Here is a 20835-nt window from a genome sequence, read left to right on the forward strand (position 1 = left end):
GGGAGTGAAACCCGACCCACGCGGGCAGCACCGGAGGGAGCGGGGGTGAAGCACCTGAGCCGCGCAGGCAGCGGGCAGCGCCGGAGGAAGGGGGGAGAAACACCAGTACAGTATATATAAATATTTATTAAAGTGCATTAAATTCCCCCCACCTCAAGCATGTGTCCACAATCCTCTCCATGACCGGATCAGTGCAGGTCTTGTAAGCAGGAGGTGACACAATTATACAGGAGGATATATAGGAGGAGGAGCAGCAGATGCAAGCGCGCGCGCACCCCCAACCCCCCCCCCCCCCCCATTACTTACCCGTGCAGAGAAGGAAGGGCGGTTTGAAGTCCTGGCATTCTCATTTCGTAGGCAGTTTGCCTCGGGTTGCTCACTGCATTTGGGCCAGACCTGTTTCCCTGACCTAATGCCTGAGGTGCATATTGTCCAGATGTAATAAAGGAAGGCTGTTCTCTCAGCCAGAGGGAAGCCGCGTCACAGCCAGAGGGTTTTTTTTTTTTTTCGAGCAGGGGATTTTGTTTTTGCAGAGCAGGGGAAAAGCTACTGGCCACGAGCCAATATCCGATCGCAGCTGGCGAGTTGGCGACCGGGTTTGTCGAGCACTGTATATATATATATATATATATATATATATATATATATATATAAAAATGTAAACTGTATGCTCATCTGCATGTCTTAGGCAGGTCTGCAATCCCACCTTTCACCATTATCACCCAGCACACAGCAGTTCCATTGCAGCAAGGGATTGTGGGAAATGACATGCAAATGAGCACACAGTGCCACTTTGTGCTTCAAAAACCATTTTTAACATGGTTCCCTATAGGCTTAAGCTTGCTGCATGGTCACAGCTTTGAGCACAGCCAGGGTTAAGGTGCATACCCAGAAAACCCACCCATATATATATCAATGAATGTTATGTCACACACTTTTTTTAAACTGTTTTGTGTGCAGGAGATGACAATCCTTAAACCATATGGATTGATTCCTGTAAATAGATTGTTGTAAAGGAAATGTATCGATTTTATGTAATGTTTTCATTGTGTCTTCAGAAACCATTGTGCGGTTTGCAGGATTGAACTACATTGTTATACTTTTCGTTTCCACTGCATCATTAAGCTATGTTTAAATGTCTTTTACTAAGGGTTGGGTATTTCAGTGGGCATCTGTTACGCCGGTGCTGCCCGCAGACCAGACCCGTCCCTTATACGGAGGTGGGGACGTATATGTGCACGCACCCGCAGCAGAAGGAGCGTGCCCGGAGTGTGGTGTTTTGGCGTTGCCAGGCCAGGTGGAAATAGCTGTAGCAATACTTGCCGGTACCGGTAAAAGAAGAGACGTAGTCGTTGCCGTTAGCCAAGGTCTGGGAGAGGAGAGATCCGGAACGTCGGGGTCCAAGCTGAGATGGAGGGGCGTGAGAAGCAGCGAGGTCAAGTGGGAGCCGGGTCCAGAGCCGGGTTCAGAGCCAAAGAGTGAAGTCCGCCAAGCCGGGTTATAACCTGAATAAACGAAGACAAGAGAGAGAGCCAGAATAGACATCCGCAAGTAGAGACTATGTCGAGCAATGTGGGAATGGCAAGACAGGCATTATATAGTGCGGCTGGTGAATAGGAAGAGGGGGCAGACCTGGGGAAGTACATGGAGCCGTCCTGGATAGGCTGCCTTGAGGAGAATGCAGGTGAGCAGCTTTGGGGTATGATTGCAGCCTGTGCGTGAGCTGGGGGCGTGGCTTCAGTTAAAGTTGAATAAATTAACTTGGTCCGGCGCGCGCTCCGTAACGAGGGGGAGCGCGCGCCCAAGAGTGGTAGCAGCCGCCAGAATCCCAGCCGCCCGCGGAACAGCGACCGCCCGCCGGGGACGAGGGGGGAGTCCCCCAACCACGGGAACCGGACGGGACCGGCGAGGGAGACGTCCCTCACCAGCGGGAGCAACGAGAGGTGAGGGGAGGTCACGCTGCGACCGTCGTGACCCCCGAATCCTCACAGCGTCTGGACATGTGCCTGATTGGCGCGAAACCGCCTCACTTCCGGGATCGTGGGACATTTAAATACCCAGGTTTGAGGTTTGTTCTGAAAGAGACCTTGACAAAGCTCTTTTGCGTGAAACATGTTGGCCCGTTCTCCCCCCGTTTTATGATCAAATAAACCTTTCATATTTTTTTGAGTCATCCTCTCTACCTTGTATTACTGGTGGTGTGTTGCAATAACCAACTTACTTCTATTTAGTGGAGGATAAAGTGACCAGTTGAGTACCTCTGGGATCTGATGTTGTCTTACATTAAGGCAATATCTCTCATTGGCAAGCAGTCTCACATACAGGATCTTAGTGCAGATCCTTTATCACTGGGCAGCCTTCCTTACAGGAGTCTATCTCACTCCTCCGTTATCTCAGGGGCCTATTCATTAAAGATCATATTCATTCAAAGTTCTAGCATGTCTAGGGTCTGTAGCAATTTGACTGAAAAATTCCATTCAATATGCAAATTGTGTATGGAAATTATGAAACCGCATCACATAAAGAAGTTGCATGGTATTGTAAAATATTGCGCAAGAATTCACTTAACAGGGGAAATCCCAGCTTTGCAAAGAGGCTGAGAGGAGGAGAATGGGGCAAAATAGGGAATTGTGAGTATTTAAAGCACACGCCAACCACATATACTGTAACAGTATACTGTAGTTTCAGAATGGACATAAAATACGTACCCTCCAATGAGCAGAATGAACCGGCATGCCAAGTGTCTTTGAAACAAATGATTTTAATTCAAAAGAATTGACGTTTTGGTTACTAACACTGACCTTTGTCTATCTTATATTCATCTCCCCATGTGGGCGGATGTCGAGCACCCGCAGCAGTTGATTGCGGTCGAGTGAGTGCACCTATTTGCTTACGTTCTTTTAAAATGAACGACATCCAAAGAGTAAAACTGGCATTTATTTCGGCAATAAAACCATTGCAAATGTGAATATCCAAAACGGTTGTTTTCAGTGCAGGACGCTGAAGACAGATAGAGCAAGTAGAGCAGTCAGCAACAGTGGCACAAAAAGACTGTTGTAAGTGGGATGCATTGGAACCCCCATCCAACCTGCAGCTATCTGGCAATGTGACTGTGAGCTGGAAAGAGTTCAGTCTGACGCTTAAACTACATTTGGTGGCCACAGGAGCTGAGGAGAAAGGTGATAGAGCTAAATCATCAATATTTCTACATGTTGTGGGGAAGGAAGCAATAAATATTTACAACAACTTCAAGTTCAAAGAAGGTACAATACAAGTATGAAGTTTCATTAGATACTGACCAGATTTGAGGAATACTGTGTGCTCAAAAAGCAATGAGACCTTTGAGAAATACATATTTTTTACATGCATGCAAAAACGTTATGAAACCATAGAGCACCCATAGAAGGAAGTTCAGCGGTTTCTGGGCATGGTGAACTAGCTTGGAAAATGATTCCTAATCGATCAATGAAGACAGCACTACTGAGGACACTCCTGGTGGTAATTAAAAATGAATAGCTATGCGGTCCGGAGCAGGAGAGATCATGGGGAAGTTTGAAACAACAGTTGGTGCAGTAAACCATGTTGATGTTTTAGACGCCAGAAAGGCTGATTAAAATCTCAGCAAATGCATCACAAACGAGGCTGGGTGCAATAAATCTAAAAAAATAAAAGCACAATGATTGTTGGCAACCTGTGGCTTCAGTCTTCAGACCATTAACTGATGCGGAAACTAGGTATGCACAGATTGAGAAGGAGCTGAATATTGTTTGCCTGTGAACAATTGTAATCAATAAAATAATGGTCAGACCATGGAAATAAAAACAGACCACAAGCCCCTGATAACCTTAGTTAGAAAATGAAGGGTTCAAAGAATGATGATAAAGTTGCAGAATTAGGATTTAGTTGCAATTTAAATGCCAGGTCATTTCATATTTACAGCAGATGCACTTTCTGGAGCAACGGCTCCATCAATGCACAATGAGAAGATCTCTGGAAATTGTTGTATGTTGATCTGCTGTAATTGTAAAGTTAGGCACGTTCTATAGTGCCGGGCGCGTGCTGCGCCATGCGCGCGCGCGGATTTTTAGTTGGCTAACGTTAGTCAGCCTTTCTATAGAAGGGCCGCGCGCGCACGGCAGGGAGAGGGGAGCCGACAGACAGCGGCGAAGATGAGGAAATTCATCTTTTCGCACCACTGCCTGCGCTCAAATGTATGTATGTGTGTGTATGTGTGTATGTATGCGTGCGTGCGTGCGTGCGTGCGTGTGTGAATGATTGCAGAAGTTAAAAAAATATATATTTATTAAAGTTTTTTTTTCTTTAAAAAATCTTCTAGCACTTCCTTTCACTCACACAACCCATGCACACATATATACTCACACATACATACACACACAAACACACACATACACATACACACATATATACATTACCTGCAGCTCCCGGCACTACATACAGGAAAAGCATGTGGCACGTGCATGCGCGTTGGCATAGGAACGCGCGGCCACACGGCCGCATCCTGTATATAACAGCTCTTAACCTCTAAAGCTAACCAGCAACTGCAAATAAACAAATAAGGACCAAAGAAGGACGAATCCCTAAGGATCCTTGCAGAGGTCATAATGCATGAGTGGCTTTATGAAAAGGGAAATGGCTCTACAAGTGTAAGAGATTACTGGAACTGCAGACATGAACATTCAATGATATAAGGAATTATTTTAAAGGGCAGTAAGATTGTAAAACAGATGAGCCTTTGGAAATGCTGCAAAATTTCCATTAGGGTCATTTAGGAGCAGACTGAAGTAATCTGTTGGCTGTAAATTAAACAAGACATTACTAATGCGGTAGATACCTGTTTTAAATACAAACAGTGCCAACAGGCAGAGTCACATGAAGCCGTATCCTAATCCACACAGTTTATGAGAAGATGGGTGCTGATTTATTTACTGTAACTCAAAGGACTATTTAATAGTCACTGATTATTATTCTTTATATCTGCTTATCCAGAAATGTGCACACAACGCAATAGTAGCAGTGCCTGTGGTAGTACGTATGAAGGGCATACTGTACTTGCCATATATGGTATTCCAATGTTCAATTTAGGAAATTTGCCAGGGATTGTGACTTTTTTCACACATCTTGTCAAAATTACCCTCAATCAAATGGGTAGGGGGAAAGTTCAGTCAAGACAGTAAAGAACCTTATGGAATTAACTTCTGAATATCTCAATCAACTGAAACAGCACTCACCACAGTAGCAAATGACCTTCACAAAGCTAAATACTAGTGACTCCCTTCTAAGGCTGCGCTTGTATTGCTGGCGACAGCAACATCAGGCTACGGTCGCTGGAAAAATCAAATTGAGATGAGTTCCAGCGATCGCGACCAAGCCGTCGCTCCATCTTGTTGTGCTTACTATAAGCGCACGCGATGGCGGCAATGCATTTGTTTTGACGCGACGTCACGTTGCTGTCGCCATCTCCGGCACTATAAGCGCAGCCTAATTCTACTCTACCTGTCTGCAGCATTGATACGGTTGAACACCCACTTCTCTCCACTCCCTTGGGGTTCAGGACAAGGCACACTTCTAGCTTTCTTACTACATGTCTCATTATTTCATTAGTGTATCTACTGCTAACATCTCTTCTTATTAATAAGGGAGCACCCCTAGCAGGAGAAGTTATCATGTGATGCAACTAGGAAGACATTGTACTCTACAATATGTACTGTTGCTTGTTATTAATTACTGTAGTTTGTCTCTCTCATAAAAAAATGTTTTACTGCCTTATAAACCCATAAAGATAATCATACATACCGTTGTCCTTCATTTATCAAAATAAAAAAGATGGGCAGCAGGAAATATGCAGATAAAAGTAATGAGTGATTTCTAAAAATAAGTCCATTTTTATTTATAGGAGCAATTCAAGTTGTTTTTAAATTTTTTAACATAGGTTTGAAGCAAGGGGTGCTGGTAGCCGTTCCGGCTGAGCTAGCTGAGGTTGTATGTATGTATGTATGTATATGTATATGTATGCCTTTATTTATATAGTGCCATTAATGTACATAGCGCTTCACAGCAGTAATACAGTAGCGACATCTTTTATTCGACTAAATGCCGGCGGCATGCCGGGATCTACCCCAGCTGCCGCCAGTCAGAAACGCGCGCCGCCGCGTTTCCCCCACGCACCCCCCCTCCACATCGCGCGCAATTACCCCCCCAAAGACACCCCGAACCCGGCTTCTACTCTGCCCCTCTGCTTCCCCGCACCCCCGCTTACCTAGATTTGAACTCCAGGGGTGTCGGGGAAGCCTGGGGAAGCCGGGGAAGACGGGGAAGCCGGGCGCGCTTGTGACCGTGACGTCACAGTGCGCCGCCACGCGCCGCGGCTACCCGCTTCCCAGCCTCATTCAGCCAGCGGCATTTGCTCGAATAAGAGCTGCCGCTGCTGTACACGTGACAATCATATAAATAGCAAATATTATAAATAACACATAAAGGGGAGAAGTGCTTCAGAAATATGTAGCCAGCTCACCTGATGGCTACTATTCTGCCCTTAGACTTGCAGTAAACCCTGGTACAATCAGGTTGCCAGTAGTTGTTATGGGGTTTTCCCCCTCTCCTTTGGTACTGCACTTGAGTGACTGCTGGGGCTGCTACATCTTGTTGTAGCTGGGACAAGGGGGTGCCCGCCTCTTGGCTGTACTTAAGGGCAGGACCACCCTAAAGTTAGAGTGTTCCTTCCCCCTCTGAGGAAGACAGGTCACACAACTGGGAGCCTGAGATTGGGGCCTTCCCATGTGCTCTACCCTCCGTGGGAGAGTGAGTATGGATCATACCTCTGCCTTTCCTAGGGTGGTGGGGAAGAGCTAAGATGGCTGCGGGTGCCCTTGGCCTGTAGTGATGGTCCAGATACCATAGTTCAGTGAGAGCTGGGAGTACTGCATCCGGTAGAAGACTGTCGTGTAATTGTGCTGTACAGAGTAAATAAACCGTTCCTGTTGTTATATACCTCCTGCCTGGTGCTTGACCTTACTGGGGGGAGAGGTAATAAGCTCTACCATGGAAGATCACCTTCAGTTCCTGGAGTCTATGGCAGATGGAGGCACTGCACTGCTAAAGAGATATCTGGGGTATGAACCCCAGAAGCCTGTTCCTGTGTCCCACTACCATCGGCGGACAACGCAGCCCTCCTGTTGCCAGCACGTATATGCACCACACACCCTGTAATGGCCCCTATCTGCGATTGGGTGGGGGAAACACCATTACACATAGAAGTGACATTTAGGAAAAGGAGTCCCTGCTCCGAAGAGCTTACAATATAATTGGTTTGTAGGAAGAACGTACAGAGATAGTAGGAGGGTGTTCTGGTAAGTGCGTCTGCAAGGGGCCAAGGTGTTGGGTGGGCCAAGGTGTGAGGTGTTATCAGCCATGGAGCTACTCATATACTTCCTTAAGCAGGTGTGTTTTGAGGTGTACTTAAAGGTGACTAGAGAGGGAGCTAGTCGGATATTGAGGGGAAGGGCATTCCAGAGGTGTGGGGCAGTCAGTAAGAAAGGTTTAAGGCATGAGAGGGCTTTAGATACAAAGGGTGTAGAGAGAAGTCATACTTGAACGGAACGCGAGTCAGGATGGTGTGTAGCAAGACATTAGGGCTGAGATATAAAAGGGCGAGCAGAAGAGTGTAAAGCTTTAAAAGTGAGGAGAATTGCGTGTGAGATGCGGGATTTGATCGGAAGCCAGGAGAGGGATTTCAGGAGGGGAGACGCAGAGACATATTTAAGAAAGAGTAAAGTGATTTTGGCAGCAGCGTTTGGGATAGATTTTTGGGGAGACAGGTGAAAGGCAGGAAGGCCGGACAGCAGGAAGTTACAGTAAACGAGACGGGAGCGATGAGGGTCTGTGTCAGAGTTTTTGCAGTCGAGCAACAGAGGAAAGGGCGAATCTTTGTAATATTGCGAAGGAAAAAACGACAGGTTTTAGCTACCTTTTGAATGTGAGAAGATTGAAAGTTTATAGCTTCGGTGTCACATTGGCCAATAGGAAGCCACACCAGATGACTTCAAAGCTTGATATTGGCCCGCAGGGTACGAGAACTTTGAGACACTGCCATTACAGGAATCATGCCAGCCAAGTGGAGCATCCAACAGCACTCCCTATGGTGGTAAAAATCTCCAGAAGTAGGGGGCCGGTGGAGCTGAAATGAATAGAGTTCAGCTCTGAAGACCCCCTGCTTCAATCCAATGTGAAAAAATGAAAAACAAAAACGCCATGGGAAAGGTATACAGGGATATACCAAATAACTATACATGGGAAGGATGTTGATCCAGGGATTAATCCGATTGCCAATTCTTGGAGTCAGGAAGGAATTAATTTTTCCCCTTAATGGGTTTTTTTGTTTACCTTCCTCTGGATCAATAAGTAAGTATAGATATAGGATAAAGTATCTGTTATCTAAATTTAGCCTAGGTTGAACTTGATGGACCTATGTCTTTTTTCAACCTCATCTACTATGTAACTATGTAACTACTATGTAACTATGTAACTGATTAACTGGTTTAACCCACTACCATGAGAATTCGATGCTTTTAATTCCCCTACCCTTCATTCACGTTTGTTCCCCACTTTCTGATATTTTAGATTGCCCCTGGAGGCCTTATCCGCTGTCCCGTTTGGATCACAGCACTGATGCCTGGATCCATCCTGATGCGCAGCCTGTGGCTATCTATGCTGTTTGAATGGCCATGATATGGAGGGTATGAATTGTGTCTCTCAGCTGGCTTGGATGCTGGTGCTGCCTCTACTGTTGGTGATGTGGCCGCACATGCGCAGTGACTTGCGCTGTGGAAATCCCCTCTGCAGTGGACCACAGCGGCATGGCGACCAGCAGCGCGGCACCCCAGCAATGGAGGACGCTGTCTTCCTCCATCATGATTGGCCGCTGACTGGAATTGCGCGCACATCAGTAGCTGTCAGTGAACTTCCAGCTAATCCGATGAAGTCATGAGCGCGACGGCAGAGGAGGCGGGGCGTATCACGGGACTCCCTTCACGGCCAATCAGTCAGTCTGTTTGTGCTAATTGGGCATGGGTTTAGGGGTATATAAGGGATTTTGTGGCCAGTTGTCCTTAGCACCACCTGGAAGGTCCCACGAGAACTGAAACGTTGGTCATGTTTGTGCTGTTTTCACCTTTTAATACAGGCTTTTTTCAGTGCTGTCTTGTGTCTGCTCTTGCGAGGGTTGACTGCTTTCTCTCTCTCTCTCTCTCTCTCTCTCTCTCTCTCTATATATATATATATATATATATATATATATATATATTTCTAAAACTCGTCCTCATACAACTGCCGACAAATTATGTCCAGATCATGTGCCCACCGACATTTCATTCCAACACAAGAATGACATTCATTCTTCGCAGAGATTAAATATAAATCTGTTTCGAGCAAAACTTCTGCAAACAGGATCTCGGAGGTCAGCTGCAGACTCGTGTCTCCCTCTTAATGTGACCAAGGTCTCCTGACTCCTTTATCTAAAGGACTGGCACAGTTTAGTGCTCCTGAGGGGGCAATTCCAAGTCAGTCGAGAGAAGAGAAGGAAATAAAAGTTGGCTGCCTGCCAGCCTGGGAGAAATGAAACAGCTTTTCTTACAAATTCTGCTGTGCTCTGGACAAGCTTTGCTAGCCTGGGAATTTCTTCATTTCTGCTGCCATTCGAAGATGAGAGTAGACGCAGAGCAAAATTAAAAGAATCAGTCATTAGTAAAGCAAGTCCCTTCTGGCAATCTTCTGCTGACTGCAGCGAGCTTCCAATACACTATTGTGTTTCCAGGGATGGTAGCTTACTTGCTGTATGCCCCCAAATCAGTACAGTGGGCATTAGGTATCTCCAGCAAGGGACTACCCTTTTAAACTGCTTGTTGAACAAGGTTTTTCACATGCGTATCATTTTTCATTCCTGAAATACCAAGCCTGGACAAGCAAAGATCAATTGTTTTTTAACGAGATAACTACTAAAAAAAAGAAAGTAAGATTTGTTTTGTTATTGCTGAAATGACTTTTTTCTTAAAGTTCTTGTACGCTGACTAAGTTAGGTGTGTTGATTTACTCTTTTATATTATTTACTTTTCCAAGTTGGGCAGTTTCACTTGATGCTTTGATGGATCCTGGCACGAGTGTGGTTAAATTGGAATGTTAGTAGTCGGAATCCAAACTGCATAATTCTGCACAGCACATTCTTATTCTAGTACTCAGTGCCAGAATCCGAAACGGTGTGTTTAGAGAAGCAAAAGCCCATCCTGCCACAACAACCTAATACTAACAAAAAGCTATTGTAGTTAAAAAACAAATACCATTGAATTAAGTGACATGGCTAAATAAATCCTGCATATATGGTGTCCGTTAGTAAGGAGTATCATCATCACTGTTTTTCCTCTACCCCATTTCGCTAGAATTTGGATTTTTGAACTGGACTATAGCTCAATCCATTGATGTTATTAACCCCTCTTTCCCCTCCCCCCCACTCTTTCTCCCCCCCCCCAAAAAAAAAAATCATGGGTCAATTGCCACCTGTCATATAATTTCAAATGTGAAGCATTCAAGATAAATCAAATTTACATAAAGCAATTCTAATAAATAAAAATAAAGAGCTGTTATCACTTATCAGCACAAAACCAAGCGGCGTTATGTTTACAAAGAGGTATAAACATTTTTCAACAGAGCATTTAAAAAATAAAATTACTGAAACTAAAATAAATTATACAATGTCCCCCAAACGTTTACATTTGTAATCATCATGTCGCTGATTTTTATGACATGCAGTTTCTTCAGCACAGTGCTTTCCCAGAAGAAGGGGGTTATGCACTAAGCAGTGATAAGTGGGTTTTCTGGGTGCTATGCACAAAGCTGTGATAAGTGCTTTTAAGTGAGATAACTGCCTATATAGCGTGATACTGCCTGCTGTGAGATTAACAAAGCAGTGATAACAGTGCAGTAACCTGCTATACTGGCTACTTAAAAGCACTTACTGCTGCGGCCAAGTTTATTCGAGCATTTGCCCGTTCTTGGCCGCAGCAGTAGCCTGGCGCGCGCCCGAGAGTGACGGGCGCGCGCCGAAGCAGCGGAAGAGCGCCCTCCGATCGGGGCGCTCTCCCTACCGCTGCCGGGTCCGCCGGGTCCCCCGGAACCCCCTGCCGCTGTCCCGCGATCGCGGGACACCAGGGCTCCCTCGGGGAGCCCCTGGACGCGCGTGCAGGGGGCGCACGCTCCCGAAGACGCGTGACTGCGCGTCTATGACGCGCAGCACGCCGAGGGGCGGCCACTAGCAAGCCGGGAAATCTCCCGGCTTGCGGTACCGGCCACACTCTAATAAAGTGTGTCGGTAGTGTATCACTGCTTTGTGAGTCTCACAGAACGCAGTATCGCGCTATAAAGGCATTTATCTCACTTAAAAGACTTATCACTGCTTTGTGAATCTCACAGAAGGCAATATCACGCTATAATGGCTTTTTATCTCACTTAAAAGCACTTATCACTGCTTAGTGCATAACCCCCGAAGACTTAACATAAACTTCTGGATTGAAGAGAAAAAGAGGTGGCCCGATCAAGTTTATCAAAAGTATGTTTCATAGGTGTTCCACATTAAGATTTACACGTTGTGGTGACATGGACGAATTCATTCCATTGGAACTCCTCTGCAGTGGAAACTGGTATTGAATTAACCGCTTCAATTATTTTTTCAAAGTTCCTCTCATGTTTTAATTCCTTTACTATTCTTCAGTTTTCTGAAAGCTCACAATGTATGTCTTCCAAGTAATCAAAAATTATCTGCTAATTCTTCTATTTCATTGTCCCCGTCTTTAAAATTTGAATTCTGTGGCCAATCTTCTATGCAAAGGTATCGAGATTGTCTGATTCAGTGTTTCACACATTTCTTTGAATACTGATGCCGAAGTAAATAGCCTGGATTTCATATTAGGGAGAGAGAATGGGTGCTCATATAGTTCCGGACCTAATGATCTGAATAATATCACAAATATATAAAGGTGAAAAAGAGAACTCATGCATGGAGTGGGTATTTAGATAAGGTGAGTGGAGATGTCTTTGAAAATATTGGTAATTATAAACCCTCCTGAAGGTGACAACAAAAAATGGTGTCCCACAGTGCTGAAACCTCATTGGGGGTATGGATAAGTTTAGACTCTTCAACATAACAGAGTACTCACTTTTGTGTTGGTATTGAATTAGATCTCTTCTCCATTGGTATATAAGAGTTCTTACCCACTCCTAGAGTCTCTTGGATGAGGCGTGACAAGCCGCAGATAGAAAGATCCAGATGAAAAGTACAAAAAAATTAGCACCGCACAGCCAAGGGAGCAAAGCAAGGTGATAGTAAATATATATGTAGCCATGGCTAGTCCAGACTGCCTCTCTGCCTCCTGTCACGCAAGTCCTTAATAGCTAAAGGCTGTGGCAGGCTATCCTAGGGGTATTGACCCCCCCCCCCTCATGCTGACTCTCTGAGTGGCAGGAGTGGTGGTGACACAGGGTCTGTGTATAGCCAATAATGGTACAGACCTTGTGTCCTCCCCTTCTGGTGTCTCAGAGAGAAAGTGCTAAATTATAGAGAGTTATCTTCCACCCCTCCTAGGGAGAGGGTGTGTGTGCTGTTTCCTCCTAGCTGGGGTTAAGACATGCCAGTCAGTCCCTCTTGGGCTGACTGAGAGAGAGATGAGAACTGGGAGCATGGCCTCAATATTATCAGAGGGCCAAGCATTATCCAGAGGCCTGGGATCCATCTCAATCTATCCTGCATCCACTGTATGGCAATCACAGTGGATGTCCAAATAAAGCATCCCTTTTATATACCTCTGTCTGAGTCTACAGTATTTTGGGTAGGGGTATACTCTGAAGTCTGCCATGGTGGGGACTATCTCTGGGAACCCTGGAGCCCGCTATGGCTGGAAGCGCTGACACCCTGAGTGAGCTCTAAAGATCGCCAAAAGCCTGTCCTGTTACCCCACAACACTGCAGACACTGAGCTCTCATGGACCCTCACAGGTATTTCCATCCTGCACAGCTTTCCATCTCTTCCTCCTCTTCCGTGGTCCCAGCGACTGACAACGGAATCAATTCTCTACAAGAATCCTGGAGAAGAATACAAAAGACTTTTGGAGAAGCCACTCGCAGGCAAAAATCTCAGGCTGATCGTCATCAGCGCAAAGTGCCGGCGTTCAAGCCAGGAGACAGGGTGTGGCTTTCCTCGAGGAACATAAGGCTCAAAACACCTACTGTCAAATTGGCCCCAAGGTTTCTCGGTCCATACACCGTCCTGGAGAAGATTAATCCGGTTGCATACCGCCTTCAACTTCTCTCTTCTATGAGGATACCATCCGTCTTCCATATCTCTCTGTTGAAATCTGTGTTCCAAAGTTCACTTTTCCAGAAACCTCTTCTACTCCTGCTCCTGTTATCGTACAAGGACAAGAATACAAGGTACACTCTATTATTTATTCAAGAATTTCGAGAGGAGTCCAGAAGAAAGATCTTGCATTCCTCATCACCAAATACATGCTCCCAATCTCATTAAGCGGTTTCACGCAAAGTATCCTCTTAAGCCATATTGGAGTCGTCCAGAGGCCGCTCCTCAAAGGGGTGGTATTGTAAGGATTCGGGGAACGTGTTCCCCGCGGCGCACTCCCCCCTTACCTGATGTCTCGCGCAACTCCACTGTCCTTACAGGGTGCGCGCACTCCTGCAGGAGCATTTCTGACATCGCGGAGTCTGGTCTGCCCCCTGCTTGCGACGTGCATCAACGTCACGCGGGGTGCACACCTGATGTTTGTGTACCGCTCTCAAGCTGTGTGTCAACTCTCCTTATTAGGCCCACCTGTCTCCTGTGTCTCTACGCCTATCCATGCCTCCGCGGAAGCCGCGTCTCCACTCCGCCCCCCTCTCTCATTGGTCATGCTCTCCCATATATGCTCAGCTGTGCCACTTGCACTTTGGCTGAGCATAGTTCCAGTTAGCGCTGTTCTCACACTTCCTGGTTCCTTGTCCTGCCTTGTCTTGTTCCCTGTTGCCTTGCTTTCAGATTGATCTCCTGTGTGACAACCCAGCTATCTCCTAGGACTCCACACTTCTGGCTTATCGACCCGGCTTACTACTGACCTTCCGCATCTCTCCAATCCTGACCACGGCATATGGACCTATACGATCCTACTGGCTCCAACCCCTGACCACAGCTAAACAGACACTGACCATTCTACCAGCTCCTACCTCTGACCTTGGCAAGTACCTAACCATCCTACTCTCTCCAATCCTAACCCAGCTGCTGACCATCCGCACTTCAGACATACCCCCGTTGCTGTGGGTGGCATTATACCCATTCCCACCTCAGTACCGGGGTCCCGCCTTGTTTGTGGTGAGCATGATCCATCATGAGAGAATGGCTTACAGGGACTTGTATATTCATGGATAGATTAGAACTCCGAAAGCAGACTGGTGCCCCTAAGGTGTTTTCTGTGTGGGTAAAGGATTTTGAGGGACGGGTGATTCAAAAGCCTGATCCCATGCATTATATGTAGTGACCCCATAATCTTCATGTTGGAAGAGTTAGAAATATCATTGTTGCAACCAGTGGATGATTTGGGTACTTGCTGTCTTATATGTATTTTGGGTTCATGTTGTACCATCTCTTATGTGTAACTTGTTATTGCATTGCAGGCCCAGGGTAATGGATGGTGCTCCAAATTCGGCTCATGAATACATGGGATTTTCCACCCAGGGGAGAGTGTAGCCGTGGATAGTCCAGACTGCCTCTCTGCCTCCTGTCACATAAGTCCTTAGTAGCTACAGGCTGTGGCAGGCTATCCTAGGGGTATTGACCCCCCCCTCATGCTGACTCTCTGAGTGGCAGGAGTGGTGGTGACACAGGGTCTGTGTATAGCCAATAATGGTGCGGACCTTGTGCCCTCCCCTTCTGGTGTCTCAGAGAGGAAGTGCTAAATTATAGAGAGTTCTCTTCCACCCCTCCTAGGGAGAGGAGGTGTGTGCTGTTTCCCCCCAGCTGATCACATGTAACATAACTGTAGGGTGTGTAACACATATATCACTCCCCACCACCCCCCGGTTGGGATATGTGTGGCTACGGTGTGTGGTGCACTACCTGTGGCTCACAGGAGGTCTGAGCCTCCGCTGCTGGGAGCCTGGGGTGTATCCTGGAACGATGCTCGTAGTGCCTCCACTTGTGTGGGATTCTAGGGTGTAGAATAACCCCTGACACAGGACCCACATACAGTAACCAATACACAAGATAATGGGTAAAACAGTTTACTATATGCATAACAGTTATATAACAGTAGTGTCACCTTGCAACACTAAGCCTCACAGGGCTGCAACCCCACACCATGTTCCCCAACACCATGTCCTCAGAGTCCCACACCCACCCAAGTGTGAAACAGCGCTGCCCACTAATTTGAGTTGCTGGTTGGTGCACTTTAGAACGCTGAGACACAAAACGAGAATTTGAATTGAATTGAAATAAATTGGTTTAGAAACCCACGACAGCTGAGGGGATCTCCACGATTAGGCGTGGGGAGACGGGACTCAAAAAGCACTTGGTGTCGGGACATCCACAACTAGGGGAGTAGGTTTAACCGCTGCACGCTGTGCCAGATCTGCAGTTGGCAGCACAGCGCGGTGGATTTACTCCATCCGGTTGTTAATATGCTCTAGGTACTGCTGCATTTGTTCATGCATGACGGCGTGCAGGATCAGAACTTGACCCACCTCAGCGGGGTCCATGTTTGTGGGGCTGAGCATACTGTAATGGGTGCCCGCCCCAAACTGGACTGAACCGTGAGGCCAAGGTGAGGATACAGAAACACCGATCTGAGGCCGCGAGGTCATGTCCGGAATGCAGAGTCGTGGTCATGGGTAGCCGGGTCAGTGTTGGAGAAGAGAGAATCGTAGTATTACTTGCCGTGGTCGTTGGTAGGAGGAGGTATGGATCGTTGGGGTCACTAACTGTGGTCGAGGGTTGAAGAGAGATAGGATCGTTGAGAGGTAGCCGTGGTCTCCGTTGAACTGAAAGATAAAGGACAGTGAAGCAGGCAAGACAAGGCAAGGCAGGAGTAAAGTGCTTGCGACAAGCATGATGTCACAGGAAGATAGCAACTATGTCAAATAGCAGCAGCACTAGCTGAGCATAAGGGAGATGAGCCAATCATAGAGTGCAGCAGCTTCTCAGCTTCTTGATTCGTTGCTGAGAGAGCTCAGCACAGCAGGTAGTGATGAGGGAAAGCAGCAGTCAGTTTGCATCAAAGTCTGGAGCCAAGTCTGCTTGCTTCTAATGCAGCCGTCTCGGGGGAGGCGCCCGCGCCTGTTCCTCACACTTGCTGAGTCCTAGGGGCAAGGTCTAGACCTAGTCTGAAATCAATGCGGTTTAGCTACGGAGACCCCTTGCTTCAATACTGTGTTATTAAAATAAAATAAAAACAGCTTCATTACCTTAGCGGCTAGTGGCTATAACTGGCCTATTGGGGTTAGTTAGGCCTACCTGGAAGGTTGCGACAGGAGATAACTCCTTCATGACCTTAGAGGTTACTACTGCTAAGGTAATTAAGGGGCGAAACCCTCCTGCTACCCACCCGAGAGGCCTAACCACTGACCCCAGGGCAACTTCCCCTTTCACCAACTCCCTCTACCCCCAATAAACATTAAATTCAACAACCCTACTACCAAAACTTTCTACCCCAAACGACTTCCACCCATCCAACCCCCCTTCCCCCACACATACAGTACAAAAATGGGCAAAATTCCTCTTATCCAAATCTGGATAATAGTGCATTTGTCCATTAAAAATAAAACAGTACCAAGCCAGCATATAATAAATTAAAGTTGTTCTTAACCCTCCCAGGATGAAGTCCGCCCTCTTACTCATCTCTGTCCTCCGCGTCTTCCATGGGCAGCAACATTAAAATTTAAAAGACTAACTACTGGCCATAACGTCTTAATTACCTTAGCGGTTATTAACCGATATAGTTATTAAGTGGTTAACTCTGCCCACTACCCCGCTGGGAGGCCTAGCCATCCTCCACAGGGCAACTACCCACACCCCATCACCACACATAATGTACAAATGGGCAAAAGGACTAGTAGCCATAAATGGGTAATAGCATGTTTGCCCATTTGTTTGCAAATTAAAAGAAATACACAATAAAATAACAGACATACAGTAACAGTACAATACATTACACAGTAGCTAATAAACCCATTGATTGTCACTGTGGTAAACCATGTCCACAATATGGGTATGGATTGCCACAATGGAAATAAATGGGCAACCTAAAAAAAATGACATTTTAATAAAAACAAACATTTGCCAAAAAATGCATTGATTGACAATGTGTGTATCTATGCTGAAAGGGGCTTAGATAAACACATTGCCATTCAATGGGCAATCTAAAAAAAAATACACAATTAAATAAAATCCAATCAATGTGTTTCTTACCCTTGATAGGATGAACATTCACCCTCGTCATCCAACTGTGACACCATAAAAAAGAAGGCCCCAAGGCAATAGCATGGCATGCAACAGTAACAACACCTATGCCTGTACTACCAGCTACCTTTGCAATCACCTATCATCCAAAAATAAAAAGGCCATAACAAAAGGTAAATACATTGACATTTTTTAGATGACTAAGGAGGGGCTGGCAGACAAGAAAAGGACACAAACAGCAGAGGAAGTCAGTCCAATGGGATGGAATACAGTATATATAAAACAATTATTAACTGGCTTATAGGTTTCTTTGTATTTAGTAGCAGTAAAACAAAGGGTGGACATCATTTAGAAAGGAAAGGTATACAGGGATATTCCAACTAAGTATACATGGGAAGGATATTAATCCAGAGAGTAATCTGATTGCCAATATTTGGAGTCAGGAAGGAATTGATTTTTCCCCTTATGAGCTATCGTTGGATAATGTGTCACTGGGGTTTTTTTTTTTTTTGCCTTCCTCTGAATCAATATACTGTAAGTAAGGATATAGGATAAAGTATCTGTTGTCTAAATTTAGCATAGGTTGAACTTGATGGACGTACGTCTTTTTTCAACCTCATCTACTATGGAACATATGAAGGCTCCACATGGCACGAACATGATGAGCAGTTTAGGTATAACATGGGAACACTCAGGGCTGCAGACACATTTCCCGGGGCCCAGTATTTGAGTTACGTCCGGGCCCCCTTGTGTCGCCCCTCCGTGTCGGTGGTATTGTGAGCCCTCCTCCATTTCATACTTCACGAGCCCCCTCTATTTCCCCCCCTCTTCCATGTCTTTCTCTCTCCTCAGTCTCACTCCCTCTTCCTCACTCACCCCCCTCCCTCCTCGCATGTATTTATCTCCCCTGCTTCTCACACATACTCCCTCATTTCCTCACTCACTCCCTCACCCCCTCTCACTTGCCCTCACCTTCCGACGATTACCCCACTTACTCAATCCCCCCCACAAAATACATACCAAAAAACTCCACCCCCAATACATAATAAAAAGACCCCCACCCACCCCCCAATACATGTAAAAAGACCCCACTCACCCCCAATACATATAAAAGAGCCCCACCCCCCCAATACATATAAAAAGACCCCCACTCCCCAATACATATAAAATACCCACACTCCCCCAATACATATAAAAAGACCCCCACTACCCCTATACATATAAAAAAGACACCACTACCCCCGATACATATTAAAAGACCCCACTGCCCCCCAATACATATAAAAAGACCCCCACTCCCCGCAATACATATTAAAAGACCCCCACTACCCCCAATACATATAAAAAGACCCCCACTCCCCCCAATACATATAAAAGACCCCAAAACCCCCAATACATATAAGAAGACCCTCACTCCCCCGAATACATATAAAAATACCCCCACTCCCCCCAATACATATTAAAAGACCCCCACTCCCCCCAATACATATAAAAAGACCCCCACTCCCCCCAATACATATAAAAAGACCCCCACTCCCCCCAATACATATAAAAGACCCCACAACCCCCAATACATATAAGAAGACCCTCACTCCCCCGAATACATATAAAAATACCCCCACTCCCCCAATACATATTAAAAGACCCCCACTCCCCCCAATACATATAAAAAGACCCCCACTCCCCCCAATACATATAAAAGACCCCACAACCCCCAATACATATAAGAAGACCCTCACTCCCCCGAATACATATAAAAATACCCCCACTCCCCCCAATACATATTAAAAGACCCCCACTCCCCCAAATACATATAAAAAGACCCCCACTCCCCCAATACATATAAAAAGATCTCCACTCCCCCGAATACATATAAAAAGACCCCCACTACCCCAATAAAAAAATAGACTTACAGTGGGGATGGTCTCAGGCCAGGCCCGATGGCTGTGGGGGGCCCGGTGGCCGGCGCTGCAAGTTGGCCCTGACCTCTGGCCAGGCCTGGCTGCCGGTCGCGGCCGGGCCCTGGCTCTCCTTTAGCTGCAGGCCTCTTCCTCACTCTGTCCCATGCCAAGCTTCTAAAGTCAGCGCACACCGGAAGCTGAGGCCCAGCTTACTTCCGGCACACTGACATCAGAGAGGCTCGTCACACGCCGCCAGCATTGGAAGCTCGGCTTGAGACACCGAGTGCGGAAGAGGCCTACAGCTGATGAAGAGCTGGGTTCCGACTGAGACCGGCAGCTGGGCCTAGCCAGAGGTCAGGGCCAACTTCCAGCACCAGCCGCCATGTCCCCCGCAGCCACCAGGCTGGGGACACATGTCCCAGCTGCCCCCCCCCCCCCTGTCGGCGGCCCTGGGAACACTATTTAAAAATTTGGTACAATGGATATTGATCTTTGGTTGCATCTAGTGATGCCAGAAAAGTGCGGCCCCTTTACAAAGGGGGAGGATGGCTGGCTTGGTAGTCAACCACACTGGAAGTTTAAGAAAGGGGAATGTTGGTCTGACAATGATAAGCAGTGTACGCAGGGAAGGGATTGTAGGTTCTGGCACGGATGCACGCATTGTGGGTGCTACCACACCCTCAAAGAATTGCTATTAATGACCTGAATAAAGTAAGAATCATTTACTAAAACAATGAGACTGGTGTGCTACTGTACATCGGTGTACATGAACCTAACAAGAGCTGCAACACAGGATAAACGTAACAGTTTAATACCAAGAGTTCATATAATGTGATTTTAGTGCCCATAGCACAGTGAGATAATATGACTTGCTAAAATCACAAGGGAGAGCTGACACGCCCTTCTCAAACAAGGAGTGCAAGGCAAGTGTACCTTTCTTTGGATGTGAGTTGCAAGCTACGCGAGTGAATCAAAATCTAAAACCAGCTACCACCCATGCACATATAGTACCCGACCAAATCAGCAAGGATTTGAAAATGGATTGAATGGCTGGTCCTTTCCACATCCCATCACTACCTGACTCATTCATTTCTACTTTGGGAGTGGAACCCACCCCTTCTCCCTCCTTAAAAACAAGCAAATAAAATTTAGACTGATTGAGTATTTTTCATATCCTAAAGGTAAATCCATTGGCGACACTATAGACCAGTAACTCGGCCGGGTTCCATACCAATCATTTGACGGGCCATAGATATAATGAACTCTTGCAGAGAGGGAACTCTCATGGCCACACTCGACAGTCAGCATTTTGGCTCCTTCCCCTGGGCACAAATCGTTTCAAATTCATGGGGTGCAAATTCAAGGGTTCATATTTCATTGACCAAGTATGGCTAGTGGCTACATATGTATGTACATTACATTAAATAAATATTA

General features: G+C 46.2%; 2 long non-coding RNA genes across 2 annotated transcripts in view; one reads left to right on the forward strand and one right to left on the reverse strand.

Moving 5' to 3' along the window:
• LOC142469508 (uncharacterized) overlaps window positions 1–9277 on the forward strand; it is a 24691-nt gene extending 15414 nt beyond the window's left edge. Inside the window, exon 3 of the long non-coding RNA XR_012789058.1 lies at window positions 8638–9277. This is a non-coding gene — a long non-coding RNA (uncharacterized LOC142469508). The remainder of the gene's footprint in view (window positions 1–8637) is intronic.
• The window catches only part of LOC142469520 (uncharacterized), a 26509-nt gene continuing 8614 nt past the window's right edge, over window positions 2941–20835 (reverse strand). Inside the window, exon 3 of the long non-coding RNA XR_012789059.1 lies at window positions 2941–3167. This is a non-coding gene — a long non-coding RNA (uncharacterized LOC142469520). The remainder of the gene's footprint in view (window positions 3168–20835) is intronic.

The sequence above is a fragment of the Ascaphus truei genome, chromosome 1, assembly GCF_040206685.1.
Source record: "Ascaphus truei isolate aAscTru1 chromosome 1, aAscTru1.hap1, whole genome shotgun sequence".
NCBI classification, from domain to species: Eukaryota; Metazoa; Chordata; class Amphibia; order Anura; family Ascaphidae; genus Ascaphus; species Ascaphus truei.